We start from the raw sequence: 20,030 nt of genomic DNA, 5'->3' as shown, positions 1-20,030 counted from the left end.
ACTAAAATTTGGATATTTGTCCATTTTAAAATATAGACAGCTTCTTCATTCTCTCATACACAGTATATCTTTGGAGGGGTGCATCGTGATTTATTTAATCTGTGCTCCAATAATGAACAGATGGTTTATTTCTATTCTTTTGCTCTTAATAATGTTAAGATGAATAGCTCAGTGCCATGTTATTCTTCACTTGTACAATTCATCTATAAGTTAAATTCCCAAAAGTGAGGTTACTGAGTCAATTTATAATTTTTAATGTCATTGACAAGTTGTCCACTATAGGGAATATTCAAATATACATCCATGAAGATATGAAAAAGCCTGTTTCCCCACAGCTTCACCAACAGGACGTATTATCAACCTTAGAACTTGCCCAGTGCTGTGTATAAAAAATGATATCTAAGAACTATTTGTTCAAAAGTTTGGTCTTTGATTCACTGAGATGTTCAATTTCTTTATAACCCTTTGTTCATGGAGGAACAGGCTTTCCATATTACCTATTTGGTAATTTGGGAATCCACTTTCAGCTTTCACATCAAAGACAAAGTGACCCTTTCTACCCAGAGATACCCATCCATTGATACGTTCAGAAGGATACGATCTGCACCAAAGAACTCTGAGTCTGCCAGAAACGAACAGTTATACCAGTGCTGAGCAGCAGTCAGAAGTTTGCCTAGCCCATTGACAAAAAGCAAAACAGTCCACAGAAATTAGCTGATAAAAACTTAGAATAAAATAATATACTTAAACAAAGACATAAACATTAACTCCCTGGGAGGCATGGCCCCTGAATGGACTCCCAGTACTAAGCTGACCATTTGGCATACTCAAGAAACAGAGCCTCGTGACCAGAACTGTCCCCTCAGTCTTAGCCACAATGCCCAAGAGCGAACCCAAGGCTCTTAGCGATTATGAAGTGGATACTAATACAAAACCTGCGTAGAGTGTGTTGCATAAAAATATTGGTCTGGCAAGATGAAAAGAGTTCCGTGCGTGGATGGTGGTGACACTAGCACAACAAGTGAGAGTACTTAATGTCATTGAACTCTATACGTAAAAATGGTTAGGACAGTAAATTTTATGTTATGTGTATTTTACCACAATTTGAAAAAATAAAAAAGCAAAATAAAATTTGAAATATATTAGTATTAAACAAAACAAAATACATTTTTCTAAACAAATCATTTTGTTACCCTCAAAAAACTCTAAGAATTTTACTTAGATGCCCAGAATGGGTGTTAAGAATGGGCAAAAAAATCAGATAAACCCCTACTGTGAGGCTTATTTCTGCTCAGATTTGCTTTGTGTTGCATTAGCATGTTCACTCAATTTTGACTAATGCTCTAAAGCTGATATCTGGTGATAAACATATGGCACACATAAGGCATTTGGGTAGTTATTTTTAAAATTAAATTTAGCTTTTATTTAAGTAAAAAAATATTGTAATTACTATATTCAGTAATTTCATTAGGAACTTTTCTATCCAAGGTTAATCCATCTCTAAATTCTGCACGCAGCAATGAGGTCTTATCTAATGTGACCATGTATTAGCACAATAGGTTTCATTATAGAAGCATCTACACTTTAAAGCAATGTGAAGTCCTTAGAGATATAGGATTGTTGAAATACATTTCAACAATTAAATTTCATGCTTGTTTTCATGTCCTCTGATACGTAATTCTTCTAAAAGAAAAACTATTTATATAAATCTTTGCTGCAAATTCTAGGGAGATTAAAAAATAAAACATTTTTTCCCCATTGAGGTGAGAATATACCAAGATGATTTATAAAAATAAGTCACCTTGCTCAGCTGACGTGGCTCAGAGGTTGAACACTGACCTATGATCCAGGAGATCGTGGTTCAATTCCCGGTCAGGACACATGCCTGGGTTGTGGGCTCAGTCCCTAATAGGGGGTGTGCAGGAGGCAGCCGATCAATAACTGTCTCATCATTGATGTTTCTATCTCCCTCTCCCTCTCCCTTACTCTCTCTGAAATCAATAAAAACATATTTAAAAAGTCACCTATTTTCAGGAAAAATAAACACTAAAATTCCTTTTATATTACAGGAGATAGTAAAACTAGCTACAAAAAACATTTCAGACCAATGCCTATATTTCCTTGCAACAGTCTGGTATTTTAGCTGAAGACTTAATAGGGCAAATGCTGATTTCTGGTAATAATCTTTGAAAACATGGAGTAATCCTGAAGTCCTACAGCCACCCAAGTGATTAATGTGTTTAACCAGTCATCAGCATTTCCTCAAGGATAGAAAAATTGCCTCTATCGATTGTTATACAGCTCTCCCTTTAAAAACCTGTCATTGTAAAAGAATTTATATCATTGTTAGCCATGCTCTACGTGACCTGCTTGTTTGAAATTCTGAAAACATATATTTGGCTCGCTCCTAACTTCCTGCTACCAACTGCCATTCAAGCAATGATCTACTCTATGGGCCAGTTCCACTTCTTGGGCTCTTGTTTGGAAAGGGACTTTTTGCTTTATCCATCCCTACTGTCACATCCCTCTTAATAGAGGGAAATAGTATGATCTCGCAGGAAAAAGAGTTCTCTAACTTCTAATTAAAAACTAAGGCTTACTAAGCTCTATGCCCTTAGACACTTTCTCAGTAGGGGAGGCTCACATGAGTAAAAGCTTCAGAGCAATGTTGAGCTACACAGGAACTCTAAGGTTTTAGCTATACTAAAAATCTCGGAAGAGTTCATTCCTTATCTCCTACCATTTAATTAGTTAGATGTTATTGGTTTCTTTATAACATAAGGGATATCTTCCAACATGTTACCTGTGGACAGGGCCTGGAAGTTATGTGGCTAAATCTTAATACTAGGAGGGGGAGTGTCTACAAAAGCTTTAGCCAACATCAAGGAAGCCTAAGTGTGTCAAACGTAGGTTCCCAGTTTGAAATCAACATATATGAAGTTTTTATTTAATATCCTATGACCTGAGATGGTTTCCAATTGCCTTCAACTACGAAGCAATCATCATTTGAGTGCAAATGCATGTTATCTTCTAATTTTGCTGAAACTCTGAGCTCTGTCCACCATTTCTGGGCATTGGATGTACAAGTGTGTTGGGAGATACTCCCCATGGGTGTGGCATTTCCATGAACTTGAACAAAGGCCTTTGATACTTTTATTCAAGGGAATAGACTTGCTTCTGTACTTGAGTCATAAAGTTAAATTCTTCCTCTTTTCTCAAGCACATTGCAGGGTAATAAGGAAAGTGTCTCCTCTGGGCCAGCGGGCAGGTTGGTTTCCTGACCAGAATCTGGAGCATCTCTTTCTGACGTGGAGAATGAGCACGTTTGGTAGGGGTGCCCTTAGAGTCAGGGATTTGCTGAGTTCCTCAGCTGAGACACAAACCCACTGTGTGCACAACATCTGCCTGAGCTCCCACCACATGGGGAACAGATACAAATAGGAGGCTCATGCTGCCTGCTGTGCTGTGAGGATAAACGAAGTCCCTGGGGCCTGTTCTGGCCTTGCTGGCGACAGAGATGGAAGCCACGCGGGCCCGCCTAGCAGCTGCAGTAGCTGCCGATGGTAGGACCTGCTTGAGTGCTTGACAATGTTTATCTTCATTACAGTTGTTAAAAGAAATTAACACAATGTTTAGCAATAAAAACAAAGCACAGTCCTTTTAAACTTTTTATTTTTAAAGTCACAATTGTTTCATATAATGATAAAAATTATATTGTTTATAATTATTGTCAACCTTCTTGATGGCTGAAAGCCTGTACAGCATGTCAGTTTCCACATCTTTTCTGACTCTTTAATCCTACAAATTAGAAAATCTAATCTCCTAAAATGAATTACGGTAAATGGCACTCATTTAGGGCACTATACGGTCCAGAAGACTCAGACTGAGTACGGATCCAGCAATTATGAGTGTTTTCTCACTCAGGGCCATTTCCAGCAGTTCTTCAGAAGCAGTCAGTGAGCAAGGCACATTTAAAACTAGAAGGCTGAGAGTTTTATTTTAGGAGCTAGGGTGCTACATGGAATTCAAGTCTTATTTTGGCTGCCTATAGCCCTGGAAATTATTTCTCCCTGCGTTTGCTACGTTTCATTGTGGTTCTTACATATGTCCAAGTATATATAAAAAAATACTTCTCAAAGGAAGACTTTTTAGAAAGAATATCAAGAGAATGTCAAATTCTTTATTCTGGAGGTTCATCTTCATGTGAAATCCTAATATCGTATCCACATGATAAGAAATCTTTCTCCTTCAGTCTTGAAGTAATAAGTTCAGGCTTTTAAGGGCTTGGGATACTTTACTAGTTACTTGGGCACATCCCTTGAGATCATAAAATTTCTCTTTACTTGTATTTTTGATGCCAAGAAGCAACTGCTTTCTACTTTGTTTCCTCTCAAACACTTGGGGAATTGTCTTTATACTCAATGATAAGCTGACTTCAGAGTGGACATCAAATCTATGTCTCAGCATACCGCAAAGAATAGTATTTGGTGGTAGTGATGAGATCAACATAATAATTTTCCCTATTTTTTTCAATATGTGTGATATAAATAAAACTGAGAGTATGGATTAAAATTCAGTGCAAAATACATTCACTTCAAAGTAAGTATGTCCTTTCTTTATTCTCATAAAAGTAGAACTGAATCACCATGGAACACTTCTCCCTCAGACTCTGCACAGCACGTATGTCAAGAGCTGATTCATAATCTGCACATCAAGTTATTAATCCAGCCATAAAACCAAATGTCTAATAGAATACATATTTTAAAACAGTTACTTTTCTACAATGTATATCATTAATATAGTGTGGCGCTGAATAGTGTGATGCAACAAAGAATTTTTGTCAATAACATGTTCTACTTTCTCTCTGAGTATAATATTTGTAATTATCTCTGCAATTGTTTCTACTAATTTCTTGGAAAGTGTTATTTTTTTTTCTTATTTTTGCTTTGAGGAGTACAATTTGGAACAATGACTCTAAGTTTTGTTCCTTCTCTATATATGATTTGAGAATTAACCAAATTTATACTGAATACTTAATTTTGTACCCATTCTGAAAATCACTTTTTGGTAAAGTTTTATAACAGGTAATACACTAGAGACTTGAGGCAAATGGATTGTTGTAAACCAATATAATCTACTTTTTAGATAGTGATAATTATACTTCCTCTTTGCCCCAGATTTAAATGGAATTCTTTGAAATAACTATAATTAAACACATTAATGGATACATATTCACATTCTATATATTTATTTAAATTCTGTTCACAATAAACATCATGTATATTGTAACAGTGTGTTAGTATTCTTATTATAATTATGACTAAGATGTTGCTTCTGAGGCTTTAATCTATTTGAAGGAACTGTTAACAGAAAACCCAACGGTAAAATGTGAAATGTAAAAGTTTAATAAACTAATAAAAACCCAATAAAAGCAAAAAAAAAAAAAAAATTAGTCACAAACAACTGCATCCTGTTAAGTAAATATAAGAGAGAAAACTTGTATTGCAGTAAGTTCACAATGATTTAGAGGAGCAATTTTCAACCGGTGTGCCACAAGAATTTTTAAAACATGCAGTACCTGACTATTTAGTCAGGGGCACTGACCTCTTTCCCATTAGATTGTCAAATAAAATAAAATAAATGACAACAGCCAACATAACAATAGCCATACAGTGTAAATGAATCAAAATTATACCTATTTTTTTTGTCAGAAAGCAAAAAATATATTTTTGGTGTGCCACAGAAATTTAGTAATTAGCTTATGTGTGCCCTGAGATAAAAAAGGCTGAGAATCACTGATTTAGAGCACAGTGACTGCTAAAAACATAACATGATTTCTTTTAAAAGTATTTTAATTTAATTTGCAAATTAATAAGGATAGGATTATATTTCTTCAGTCTCTAAAACCATTTAATGCTTTTAAAAATAATAAATTATAGATTTTTAAAATATAAAACATTTAATAAAATTGTTAGAGGGAGATTCAAGTCTAGGAATATAAAGAGCTTCTCTTGCCCCTAAGAAGTTACTCAGAGTACTAGCCCATACTAGGGACATACAGAGTGGAGCAAAATAGGTTTGCAGTTGTTCATATGGAAAATAATATAATAATTAATAATACAAGAATAAACTCTGTTTTCTTTTTCTTTTATTAATGTGTTTTTTTATTGATTTCAGAGAGAGGAAGGGAGAGGGAGAGGGACAGAAAGAGAGAAACATCAATGATTGAGAGTCATTGATCAGCTGCCTCTTGTAGGCTCCTACTGGGGATCAATCCTGACATGCCCTGACTGGGAATTGAGCCTCAATCTCCTGGATCATAGGTCGGTGCTCAACCACTGAGCCATGCTGGCTGTGCTAACCTCTGTGTTTTCTGTACTCACAATTGTATACCTACTTTTGCCCCACCCTATAGAGCTTCTGTGACAATGCATATTATCTTTCACTAAACACTTTTTGGAAGAAGCATTCCTTATGAATAGTTCTAGACAAAATTTGGATTTCTGAGAATGATAAAGGGAGAATACCTCTTTAAATTGGTTTTCCTCAATGGAGCTAATGAATTTCACTGCATGAATTAAAATAGCTTCCATCTACCTATACACTGACCATCTACTGGATGTCCTAGGAGAGCAGTTATCATGTCTGTTTATTTTATCTTCAGTGCTAGAATTATAATCATCACATAATAAACATTCAATAAATATTTGGTGAATACATAATAAACATTCAATAAATATTTGGTGAATAAATACTGTATGACTCTCCCAGCACCTGTCAAACAGAGTCCTATAAGGAGGCCTCTAACATTCAGGTCAGTAGTTCAGCATTTGTCAGATAATCACCAAACTGAAAGCCTTCTAATAAACAAGGTGCCTTTAAAAGAAGCAACTGGGTCTTGTTCACATACTCCAAGATATTTTATTTCTGTGCTTAGAAGTTCTAAATAAGTGACTTTAGTTATTGTAAGATTTCAGTATGCACTAATCCAAAACCCATTTTAAAGATCATGGTCCATGATTTGTAAGAATGAGCTATCTTTTTCAAAAATAGATGAAGTCAATCAGAATTCAATAAAATAAAAATATCAGGAAACTGTGGTCAAGACATAATAAGATATAGCTAATGCTGCTGGGCATTAGAATGAGTCATAAATTAAATTGTTCTCATGACTATAGTACACACAAGTTCCATTTCTTTGTGAAAAGAGAAAGGGGAAAGGAAAATAATTTTAGTTTCAATTTGGCAAGGTAGTTTTTTTTCCTTTTAGCAGTTTCTGCCTATGGTGCCAACAAAGTATTAAACTTTAATGCCACAGCAGTATTCTAATTTCTAAAATTACTTTCAGAAACAGATTAAGGGCACTGCAGGTGGGAAGTGCATTATGATTGCACTGGGAGCATAATGTGAGAACGACTATGATGGACGAACAAGCTAATGGAAAACATCCCCTTTCACTTTTCTGAGTATTGTATTATAAAATAAAACATAATTAAAATTTTTTAAAAGCTATTTTCATTTTAATTTTTAATTACCTGGTGTCTGTCAAAATCTTGCAGTTAATTAACTTTTCACACTCAGTCTACATCTTTTAATTATATGCTGTCATTCCACAGTAAAACCTAGCAAGGTTACTATTGACTGATATCAAAATGTGAAGGCCATGTTCTACGAGCATTGAATGGGTTTCCACAAGAAAGAAGAAAAGCATGGTTTTAACCATTTGATATCAAAAAATAAAATTCATAACAATATTTCAGAAACTCTAAAATGAATTGTTATACTAAACTTTAATGTACCCATGTACACACCTGAAAACTTTGCTGACTTATAAAAAGAACATGTCTTTTCCCTGTAGTCATCCAATGACTCCAAGTTCTTTGAGGACATGATTCATTTTTTCACTAATTTTTGTAACTTCCCCCATATCTAGCTGTTTTTCATGTAACAAGCACTCGTTTTCATTGAATGAATCAAAGAGAAATGGTTTTCCAAATATAATTTCAAATGTAAAATCCTAGGATTCTTGTGCCACTCTAAAGAAAACAATAAAAAATTTAAGAAGAGAGGTGGACTTTTCATATTAATGTTTTTATGGAAAGGTAGTATATTTAGGATATCGGAAATATTTAAACCAGATTTAAAAGGTATAGTAAAATTAAGTAAAGTGCATACCTCAAGAGCCCCAGAATCTGTTTATTCCAACATAACAAACAGAAAGAGAAAATTCCTCTCCTGTTGTGCAGCACAAGAGGCCCTGGATCATATCCGAACCCTCATCCTGGCTCTTCATCTCTCAGGCCTGTGCCCTGGATTTATAATTCAAACCATTGTAGGCTTATTTTCATCATTTAAAAAATGAGAGATTTTGGAACTAAAATGGACCTGGCAGATGGACTATCTAGACCAGCAGTAAAGTTCTATGAATACAGACCAGGGACACTTCAAATACAATTTTTAGCTTGTTGGACCCCTCAGAGTTTCCTCCTACTGAGCTTTGAGTTAATAAAAAATATATAAACCTTATTTTTAGTTTTTACTGAAATTCTATCAATTTTTATTTTCACACATGGTGTAACTTAAGTGAGTTTTAGGGACTAATGCAATCTGGGATTAATGACTAAAACTGGCTAGAATTATTGAGGTCTCCAATTCTGTATTATACTAATAATAAAGATATCAGTCAACGCTGAAAATTCAACTAGAATATAGTTGTAATGCTGCAATTTTTCAGCAGTCAATACATTGATAAGTGCCTTGATTCATAAAGGTATCACTGATGATGCCATGAGTTAGATCATAGTGTTTAATTACTATTTATTATTATAGATTTCTGCCATTTATTATTACTTTCTAAGGATATCTCCTTTTCACACAGTTTTTGCTAAAGTAAATACAGGTTTTCCCCACTATCCAAAAAGTAGAGTGTACTATGAATATGAAACCTTTCATATGCTGAAATGGCATTAAGCAAAAAGTATCTCCTGCTTTCTGAGAATTCACATTAAGCAAATTTGCTTTTATGAAGACCTACATTAGTTCCTTTTTTTTTGCTAACCAAAAGGATATCTCAAAATAATTTTCCCTCTTACAAAAAGACCTACATTAGTACTATAATGGCTTTTTTATAAAAGGGAAAATTCTCTTTGGATTTCTTTCAATTAGCAAAAACAGACACTAATGTAAGGTCTTTCACAAAAGTTCAGGAAGCAAGGGATACTGTATATAAAGAATGTCCCCAAGGGTGTTTTACTGGTTCTATGCAATGGTTTTGCACCATTTAAGTAATTTGCAACATACTATTAAAATAAGTGAGTTTTTTAGGCTTATAAATCTTTGCCTTAAATATAAAATCACAATATTCTTTTTCCAAAAATTACACAAAAAAAGGGAATGAGGAGAGAAAATGGATAATTGATAGAGAAATGTTCTAGAAAGCTGCTATCCTAGTTAATATTCATCTATCTTACATAGGAAGAAACTCAGGTAATATGGGTCAAGCAGAAAAATTATTCTAGCATATAGGTCTTCCTTGCGAGAAGCTACGTGTGACTGAAAATTAAAAGAAACCTTACCTGATGCCCACAGTAATGAGGATGTGTGAATAGTCCAAGAAATTCCTCTGCTCCCTGCTGCCAGTGAGTCCCTCTTCACAAGTATCCATTTGGTTTTTCAGTTTTAGACCTGGAACAGGATGACTCTATCTTTGAATCTATACACTAGATTAAAAGTGACCTGAGAGCCCTGGCTGGTGCAGCTCAGTTGGAGTGTCCTCCCATACACTGAAAGGTGGCAGACTCAATTCCCAGTCAGGGCACATACCCAGGTTGCAGGTGCGATCCCCAGAGGAGGCAACTGATCGATATTCCTCTCCCTTTCTCTCCCTCCGTCTAAATCAATAAAAAACATATCCTCAGGTGAAGGAAAAAAAGAAAGTAACTTGAGAATATGCATAACAGACAATAAATAATAGTGTACAAAAAAAAGAGAGAGAGATTTTTGGTGAGATTTTCTTTCAAATAAAACAACAAAATCATCTTCTAAAAAGCTAAATTATCCTTTCATGATGTTTCCAAAACATCTCATAATGTAGGTTAAAAAGATTTCAAAAAGCTCACTAATAAAGAATTTGATTGGTAATGGGTAATTAAAGTGTTATAAAATATATGAATTTTCCATTTCTCATTCATAATGTGATCTCGGTTGTATTTGTTCTGTTAAATTATAACTAAAACCAAAACATTTAACCAATACTACATGTGGCAAATAATAAATAAACAAAATTAAAAATTTATATATATCCACCCTACGGGTATGGCTCAGCAGTTAAGCATCAACCTGTGATTTAAGAGATCGAGGTTTGATTCCCTCTCAGGGCACATGCCCTGGTTGTGGGCTTGATCCAGTAGGGAGCAAGCAGGAGACAGCCAATCAGTGACTCTCTCTCATCACTGATGTTTCTGTCTCTCTCGCTCCCTGTCCCTTCCTCTCTCTGAAATCAATAAAAATTTTTTTTAAAAGTTACATATATCCATTTAGAGAGAAATAACTTTCTCCTTTTTCAAACTTCATTGTTTTAGTAAGCAAAGAAAATAATATTATTGGTTTTACTGAGTTCTTATACAAGGATCATGAGATCTTTTTCAGCAGGTACTAAGCATGTCTCTTATATTTACTAGCATGCATATTAAAAGATAATTTTCCCTAATATAATTGTTTTACAGGTGTATGGGATTTAGGGGAAAATATTCAAAGAGAAGATAAGTTAATATAGTGGCCTATTGAGAAGAGTTAAAAAAACAGGCATTAAGAAATCTGTGTCTAAGCCATAATTCGACCGGTAAGTATCTCCAAAACCTTGGATAAATAACATTTCTTTTGAGGGGAGGAGGGTTGGGGGTCGAGGGAGTCTAATTTTCCAATCGGTAAATTGAGAATAGAAGCATTATTTTGTCCCACCTTATATGTACCATAACCAAAAGAAAGCAGCACAGAATTAAATAGTTACATTCTAGGCAAATAGAAATACATTTCCTGAAACCCTTACTAAATGAAAATGAGCAACAGATTAAAATGAAATGAGAAACAGCAACTAGAAATTACCCCAGAGTGCAGCAGTAAAATTTTTATGGATTTTAACACTTCTATTCCGATTGCTTACTTACTTGTGCTTAAATTGATCATATGTCTCAAATCCTATAACACCCATATAGCAAGAGAGCATTGAAACAATCTAATAAGCTTAAATAAACTGTCTCAAACATTAATATCTGCAAAATTTCTATAGTTTGCTTTCCAAAATATTTCCATCCTGTCCACCCCCACTGTCACTACTGAGTGTCAGGCCTTCATCATTTCCCTGCATACAGCCATCCAATGAGCTTCTAGTTGACACTGAACTTTATCCCCTTCTGCTTTGCTTCCCACAGAAACGCCTACCATACTGACACAAAAATGATACTTCTAAAGGACAGAGAACCCTGTTACCCCCCTGCTTAGAGTTTTAGTAGCTTCCCAAAGTCTTCCCAGTCGTCCTGGCATATGTGGTCCTCTGTGCCCTGGGCCTGGGTATGTGTTCACTCTCCCCTCCCAACACACAGTTAGCTCCCAGGCTGAATGCTCCAGGAAAGGACCAGCTGAAAGCGTCCCCCAAGCACAGCACTTTTGCACTTTTGTGCCTTTGGTCTCGTGTTTTCTGCCTGGAGCCTCCTCGCCAGCCCCGGTAGCTTTCGGTTATCTCTTCCCTTAAGAGCCAGTAGAGAGATCGCCTTCTACAGACGGTCTCCCGCGCGAGTCTGGCCTGGAAGAGGCGCCCCTCCTGTGCCGCAAACACGGCGAGCACCCCCGCTGCCGCGGCCGCCTGCAGGACCTGCTGCGTGCCCGGCTCATTCCCCCTTGTCATTTGGATCCCACTGCCCGTCACATTGCTGATGAACCGGATGCATGGAAGGTCACTGCGAACATCAGTCACTTCAGGGTGTTTTCCAAAAGAAGTATTGAAGATGGCATAAGTCCCAATATGATTAAAATACAGTGGTACCTCGGTTTCCGAATGTGATCCGCTCCGGGAGCCCCTTCGAGCTCTGAAACTTTGGAAAACCGAGGGACCCACAGCCCACGGCTGGGCCTCAGGGTCCTGCCCTGAGCGGAAGCCGTGGGGCGGGTTCCACTTCGGGGGCGGGTTTGAAAACCGAAGCATTTCCTTCCGGGTTTTCCCCGTTTGTAACCCGAAATGTTTGTCCACGGAGACGTTCAAAAACCAAAGTACCACTGTAACTTAAAAAATAAAACAAAACTAAGGTGTACTTCACCTGTCCGCCCTCTGACGTGCTGTGCTCTGAGTTACCCTCAGGTGGTGGCTTAGCATTTTCTGATCGTACCTTGTACCTCATTCCCGGGCATGGGCATCTTCCCTAATTACTTCAAATCTATTCATCTTTCGAGGTACAGATCTATAGCGTATGTCTGTTTTCATGTGCTTTTTCCTACCAAGTCCTCAAGGGCTCTTGTCAACCACACAGATTTAAGAAATGTTTGTAAACTAAATTGCTCCTACAATTACCTTTCTACAAAAATGGTATATATTTCTTCAATAATTCATTTGACAAATAAAGAAAAAAAAGAATGTCCTCTACAACTCAAGCACTGAGTTTACAGCAGTAAATAAGCCAGAAAGATCTCTCTGCCTTAATGGATCATATATATGTCCCACTAAGAGTAAATTTTAAAAAAGCAATTAGAAAAGATAATTTCAAATACCAGTATGGGCTAGGAAGCGAAGAAAACAGTGATGAAATTCATGTAGATCGATGGTTGGAAGATCTTCCTGTGAAGATGACAAATGAGCTAAGACCCAGTGAGATTCCAGGCAGAGGGAACAGCCAGTGGAAAGTGCATTGTTTGGGAGCAGAAAAAGCCAGCTCAGATTGGTTAAAAAGAGTGGGTCAGAGAAAAGCTTGGAAGGAGACAGTAAGGTTGTGAAACTCAGGCTGGCCAGCCAAATCAGGAAAAAGCATCTGCATTTTATCGAAGTATGAGGAGAGGATAATGAAATCTTCGCAGCACAAAATCCGGTTTACGTTGTAAAAGACGGCACTGAGAAAAGAGAACTTCATTAGAACAAGAGCTGGGAGGCTACGGTAGTAGTGCAATCAAAACATGTTAGTGGTTTGGAAAAGAGAAATAATGGTGAACAAGGGGGCAGCCAAGAGGACTTGTAGTGGGCTGCATAGGAGAAGCAAGAGGAAGAGGTAATTAAGAACAACATCTTGGGCCCTGGCCCGGTGGCTCAGTTGGTTGGAGCATCATCCTGGCAACCTAAAGGTTGTAGGTTCAATTCCCAGTCAGGCCACATACCTAGGTTTTGGGTTCTATCCCTGCTTGGGACTCATACAGGAGGCAACCAATTGATGTCTCTCTCTCTTTCTCTCTCTCTCCCATTTTCTCTCTCTAAAATCAATAAACAATCCTCAGGTGAGAAAAAAAAAAAAAGAATAACATCTTGATTCTTGGTTTGAACAACTGGAATGATGATAGTGGTGTCATCTCAAAGGGAAGGAACAATTTTGGGGATGGAAATTCAGAACTTTGTTTGTGGAAAAGCTAGTTTGAATTTAATGTCCAAATTTCTTAGTATAATGTAGAAGGCTTTAATTCTTTCTTTTATAAATACAACATATATTTCTCAAAATATTAGAGAGAGTAAGGAAAATGTAACTAAAACTATTTTTTTCCACTGAACAAGGTGCTTTATATTTCTACTCAGTTAAACAAATATTTATTTGAACAAATGCATATTTATTGAACATTCACAGTCAGAGATTGTGTTAGGTTCTACAGATATAGTGGTAAACTAAAACAGAAATGTTCAACTGGACTGGAGTTTGTAACTTCTTGGAAAGAAACGTGCAACCCAAAATTTCATGTGTTACAAGGGTTACATAAGAATAAATTTCAGAATAGGAGTCCATATGTGGGGAGCTGACTTGATTAGGGGCTCAGGAAATCCTGCCCACGGAAACGGCATTACATTCAGGTGATGTGAAAGGACAGTTCCAGGCAGAGGACACAGTCTATGCCAAAACCAGTAAGTGGGAGAATACGGTAGGTTTCATGAACTAAAAAGGCTCCGTGTGGCTGAACGATAGATAAGGGGTAGAAGTGAGGTGACATATGGCCGCAGAGACAAGGGGTTATGGGTTATGGTTACAGGAAATAAGGTTTTCTAACCCTTGTTAAGGAGATGAAATACTTAAAGCAGAGAATGGAATAACTCGACATGCATTTTGGAAAGACAGGAATATGTAAAAATTAGTTTTCCAAAAGACTTTATCAGGGAGATATTTATTATTATCCCTATTATATATGTGAAAGGCTTGTTTACTAAACTTGTTCAAGGCACTGGGCTAGTATTAGAACCAGGGTTTACGTCCAATAGTGTCCGATTAAAGTTCATCCTTTCCCACCACTCCTTCCTGTGCCCTCCTCCCACTATACCCACACAGTAATCACAGTTCCCAAACAATTGCAACTGTTTTCTCAGTCATTTGCAGAACATAAAAGCATTCTTTCCAACTCCTGAAACTAAGTCACGTGTTCTTCCTTTGAATTTCCTTTGCCAAACTATAATAATCATGGTAGGACAATAGTTTAAAGTAATCAAAATAATTTTCATCCTCTTAGCTCCTTTTGACCTCTCCTCATCTACCATTAAGCCCAAACTGGGAGATACACACACACACAGAATGAAGAATGGAAGTGGACTGAGTTTCTAATCTTTGTTTTTCTTTGCCTTCTCTTTCATTATTTACCTCTTGATTTGGACAATCGTCATGAAAGCCCCGTGTTTTAATGCCTAGAATCAGGCACCAGCTAGGGTTTTACGGGATTTTTAGGATTACAAGAGGTTTGCTTTAAAATTTTCATGTTATAGACTTTCAGACTCAAGCAAAAAGCTTACAATTAAGCACAGAGAAGGGAGAATATAAAAAGGCTATTTTTTTTTTCTGGATACTCAGGGAAAAATAAAAGAAAAAAAGAGAGACAGAGAAGGGAGGCAGGAGACAAAGATGGGGAGAGGGAAAGAGAAGAATGGAGGGAAAGAAAGACGAAGGGGGTGGGGTGGGTGCAGGGTGGAGGGGATCAGTGGGGGGAAAGGGAACATCTGTAATACTTTCAACAATAAAGGTTAAAAAAAAGAAAGAGGGAGGGAGGGAGGGAGGGAGGGAGGGAGGGAGGGAGGGAGGGAGGGAGGGAGGGAAGGAAGGATAAAGAAAGAAGAAAGGAGTTTTCTGCATTAGAGAGGATACAGAGATGAGAGAGAAAGGCGATTGCTACAGAACAGCAGGGACCCTGCTCTGTGCACCCCCTCATCAGGGTCAAGGGGTAAGGGTGAGTTTATATAAAGCTCAATAGAAACTTAAACTGGTTAGAGGGTGGGTTAGTCAGGGTTCTCCAGAAAAGCAGAACCAAGAGGATATGTATATATACAGAGAGATTTATTTTAAGGAATTGGTTCACGTGATTGTGGAGGCCTGGGGAGTCCAAAGTCTGATGGGACAGGCCAGCAGGCTGAGATTTGAGGAACAGTTGCAATTTGAATCCAAAGACAGTCTGCTGGCAAAATTCTTTTGTCCTCAGGGTGGGAGAGTCCTTGTCCTATTAAGGCCTTCAACTGATTGGCTAGGACCTGCTCACTTTATGGAGGGGAAAATGCTTTGCTCAAAGTCTACAGATTTAAATGTTTATCTCAGTCAAAAAACACCTTCACAAAAACATCTAGAATAATGTTCGGCCAAATAGCTGAACACTGTGGCCCAGCCAAATTAATACCTAAAATTACCCATCAGTGGATAATTTTGAGAGTCAACAAGATTTGCCTGGCTTTCTATCTGAAACTCAGGCAAAAACAAGAAACAAAAAGCATCCTCCCTTGAGAACACGCATGTTGGTAGGGGGGACACTGGGGAAAATGTGGAAGAGGCAAGAAAGCTGAGGCTGAACTATAAACAGGAAGCACTGAATTAAAGTATACTTGTAAAATTAGTGTTTTCAATAATCATATTTAAATACAGATTCACGGATAGGTTAATTTCTATCATAAACAATAAAATATTTGTGTGTTTACAAAACTGACTTATAATTCTAAAATCATTCACATTACTATAATGTTTTGAACATAACTCTACTAGCTCCTATTCCCCAATTGTAATTGTTTTGATGTGATTTTTTTCCCCCACTAGATATGAGGAATAGGCTCAATACATTTCATATAGTATGAATGATAGGTGCCAAATAAAAGCTTGTTGCATAAAATCTCATTAAAAGTTGAAAGAGTCCTAGATTTTATGTCACACCCTCAAAGCAAAAGATGACGCACCTTGCTTCATCACCATTTTGAAAAAAATATTACCATAGTTAAAAAACAACAGATATTACAAGTTGACAGGTAACAGTAGTCGAATAAAACACCCGTTTTTCACTCACAGAAATTGCTTCGGATGAGTAATGTTTTCCTCCTGACTTTTGACATGTATCTCTCTATAAAGGAACCTGTTTATTAAAAAATCACAATTGTCCTTTTTGTTGTTTGAGACAGCCAGGCAAAAGAAAAATAATGTGAGTCTTTCACTTTGTGTGAGTCACATTTCACTGTAAGTACAGAGCAGATTTTGCCAGTAAAAAAAAAAAAAAAATGACATTAAATGTGTCATTCGCCATTCAGTAGCAATGACCCAGTTATATCCAGCCATTCTGTGTTAAAAACTTTGTGCTTAATAAAATATGCAAGAAGCTTGTCTGATTCGGAAACACTGGAATCCTGAAAACACATCATGTGACAGGCATCCGAAAGCCAGGCAGGGCTGAGGCCTGAAAAGAATGTCAAATGTAATGTTGAAGGTGTCAAAAGACAGTCAGGGCAGAGTTATAAGGACAGTTTCTGCAGTGACACTCCCAGCTTCATTCAGCTTCATCAGAAGGTAATTTCCTCAAGGACTTGTAAACTTTAATGGCAGCATTAAATATTTAATTTTACATTTACAGCATGAAATTCTCTCCTACCATTCCAGTATTTAGATGTCTCTGGACAATCAAGAAATCTATATATTTTTTTTTAGTATAAACAAGGTTACATAAAACAGTATTCAAAATTCTTTTAAGACTAAAATTTTTCAAATGCAGTGAACATTTTCTTGGAGGACAGGTTTTCATTTTATCTAGTGTTTTCCCATATTCTTTCCTTGATTTAATGACTTAAAAGCCTGTAGTCTTAGTTAATCCTGAATAAAAACCATCTACTTAATCCTGTATTAAAATACTGATACTTAAGCATTAATTTCATTGTTAGTCATTGACAGAAAAATAAGCTGTATATAAAGGTGGCTACATTTACCGCTTAAGTAGTGATGAGAACTTATATTTATTGAGTAGTCAATATGTCCCCAATTGATGCAAAGAACTTTCCCTTCATTGTTTCATTTAACATTTGTAACAACTTAGTGATTTGGGCACTATTGTCATCTGCATTTGAAAAAGTAAAATAAAGTATGTGAAGGATAAGTTGTATAGTCCCATGGAAGAGCCTGGCTTGAACCTTGGTCCTGCCAATAGCAGTCCCTGTTCTAAAACATTCTGCTGTCTCTTTCTGTTAAGGAATGAAATGCATGAAACAGGCAAGCATTGTCCATCTTCTTGGATTAAGATTACGTAGTAAGGAGAAAATTTTTAAGTCTCTCAATTAAAATAACCAAGCATGTTCTAAATGCAAAAATCACATGGATCCCATCCCACCTGCCAGTTGGGGATTTGGCGATGGTATGAAGTAATTATTTTTGTTTATTTGATTTCTTTGAAATACTTGCTAGGAATCTGAAATGTTTCTCTGAAATGTTTCTATGTCACCAAGTCCTTACTGTCCAGCTAATATGTTAAACCAGAATTATTTACTTAAAGAAAAAACAACTCTTTAATTACTCTAAAAATTCATTTAACCTAGAGTACTATAAGATATCTCTACAACCATAAAAAAGAAGCAAAAATCAATTGTAAGGCAGTCAATGATAACTAAAATCCAACCTGCTAAACAATTTGATATTTTTCACGATATATTTCATAGTTATATCTTCTGAGTGTTTGCAACTAAATTCATACTTCATCAACAGTGACCATTATAAACAGGCTCAGCTTTAATAATGTAAACATAAAAATTAAGTTCAAGACTTAACGCTATAAGTGACTAACTCTATTCTATTCGATATTCTTAACATTTATTGAGAGGTAATCCCATCATAAGGCAAGAAAGCATCCGTAGGTCATCAGTTTTAATGAATATATTCTAACCAAAATATTCAAATAAGAATAAATATATGACTATGCCTAAGAATAATATTCATTAGTTATAATTTTATGATATTCTGTTACTTTTGAAAATGTGTGAATTATAACTAATTTAAAAATGGAACACAAAAATGAAACGAGCAGTGATTTATGTAATGAGAAAAATGTGATATGTATATTAAAAATCAATCCATTAACAGAAATATTGAGACAGTGCTGGGCTTTAAGCAACACAGGGTGATTCTAGATGTTAGATTTAATACTCGACTGTTCATTCCTCCTTGTATCTTGTGAGAGACAATTAGCTGTGATAATAGCCAGCACTCTGCAGAGTCAGGAAAGTTGGAAAGAGATCTTAATATTTTGTCACTAAATTTGGATACATTAAAATGTCTAACTTGACTTTCTGGATTATACTCTGTGATTACTGAAATCTGATAAAAATTAAAATGAAGGTTTATGTCACTTATTAATGACATCTTAGTTTTCCTATCCAATGGAGTATATTGCGGGATCATGTAGGATCAACTAGTTCTTAAACAGAGCTCTTCTGAAATAAATTTACAAGGGTAAGATTATTCTTATTTACAAGATACTACTCTTACTGCCAAGATATGCTTTGAACACTATTTGATTTTCTATGTTGACAAACACAAGACAAAAATAGAAAAAAAAATTTTACTTCTTGTTAAAAACTGCAAGCACAAAAATAAAGCTAAACACAACTAAATGACTATCAAAGGTAAAAAATGGAACATAACAAATATCACTGCTAAATAAATGGGGGGGAAAGAATGTCTTTTCAATAAATGATGCTGTGACAATAAAAACATATTTATGGGAAAAAATGAATCTTGACCCTATCTCATTCCATACACAAAAATTAACTTGAGGTGGCTCACAGACCTGTATGTAAAAGCTAAAACTATAAAGCTTCTGGAGAAAATGTAAAAGAAACCGAATATTTGCACATTCAAAATTTCAATAAATTATTGATTTTAAGAATACTAAGTCCAAGAATTTACTGCTCTTCTCCCCCAAATTAAAGACAATAAGATCTATAGCAATATGACACTAGGGTGTATACCATAGATAGCATCAAAAATTGCAACTGTATTTACCATGAAGCAGAAGCCTCCAGCAATTTTAGATAGGTTTGAAATTCAACACAGGCAAAGGGAAGGGCCCTAGAAAAATAAATGGACATCTCTTTCCATTAAAACCTCCAAAACAGAGAAAGGGGGCTCAGGGTAGACTGAGAAGAGGGGTGAATGGGTACAAAGAGGAGGCAAAGCAGGAACTATGGATGCTTCTTTACTCATGATGGTGTTACGTCCAGACATGCTCACTGTAAGTTAAAAACACATTTAGCCTGGGCCGCGCGGCTCGGCGGCTGAGCGTGTCCCCTGCGCCAGGGGTCCGCTGGTTCAGGTCCCGGTCGGGCACATGCCCGTGCCGCAGGCTCCGGCTCCGGCTCCGGCTCCGGGAGGGGGCATGCCGGAGGCAGCCAATCCAGCCCTCTCATCGATGTTTCTAAGCCTCTCTCCCACTCCCTGCCTCTCTCTGAAACCAGTAAAAACATGTAAAAAATACATTTAATACACCTAACCTGCAGAGCATGATAGCTTAGCCTACCGTGCCTTACACATACTCAGAACACTGCTACCAGCCTACAGTTGAACAAAATAATCTCA

General features: G+C 36.5%; 1 long non-coding RNA gene across 1 annotated transcript in view; it reads right to left on the bottom strand.

The window, feature by feature from the left end:
* The window catches only part of LOC148093277 (uncharacterized), a 206,769-nt gene that overhangs the window by 82,519 nt on the left and 104,220 nt on the right, over positions 1-20,030 (bottom strand). The window contains exon 2 of the long non-coding RNA XR_015714368.1: positions 9,576-9,684. This is a non-coding gene — a long non-coding RNA (uncharacterized LOC148093277). The remainder of the gene's footprint in view (positions 1-9,575; positions 9,685-20,030) is intronic.

This window comes from Miniopterus natalensis, chromosome 4 (assembly GCF_054644295.1).
Source record: "Miniopterus natalensis isolate mMinNat1 chromosome 4, mMinNat1.hap1, whole genome shotgun sequence".
NCBI classification, from domain to species: domain Eukaryota; kingdom Metazoa; phylum Chordata; class Mammalia; order Chiroptera; family Miniopteridae; genus Miniopterus; species Miniopterus natalensis.
This window is presented reverse-complemented; position numbering and strand designations above follow the sequence as displayed.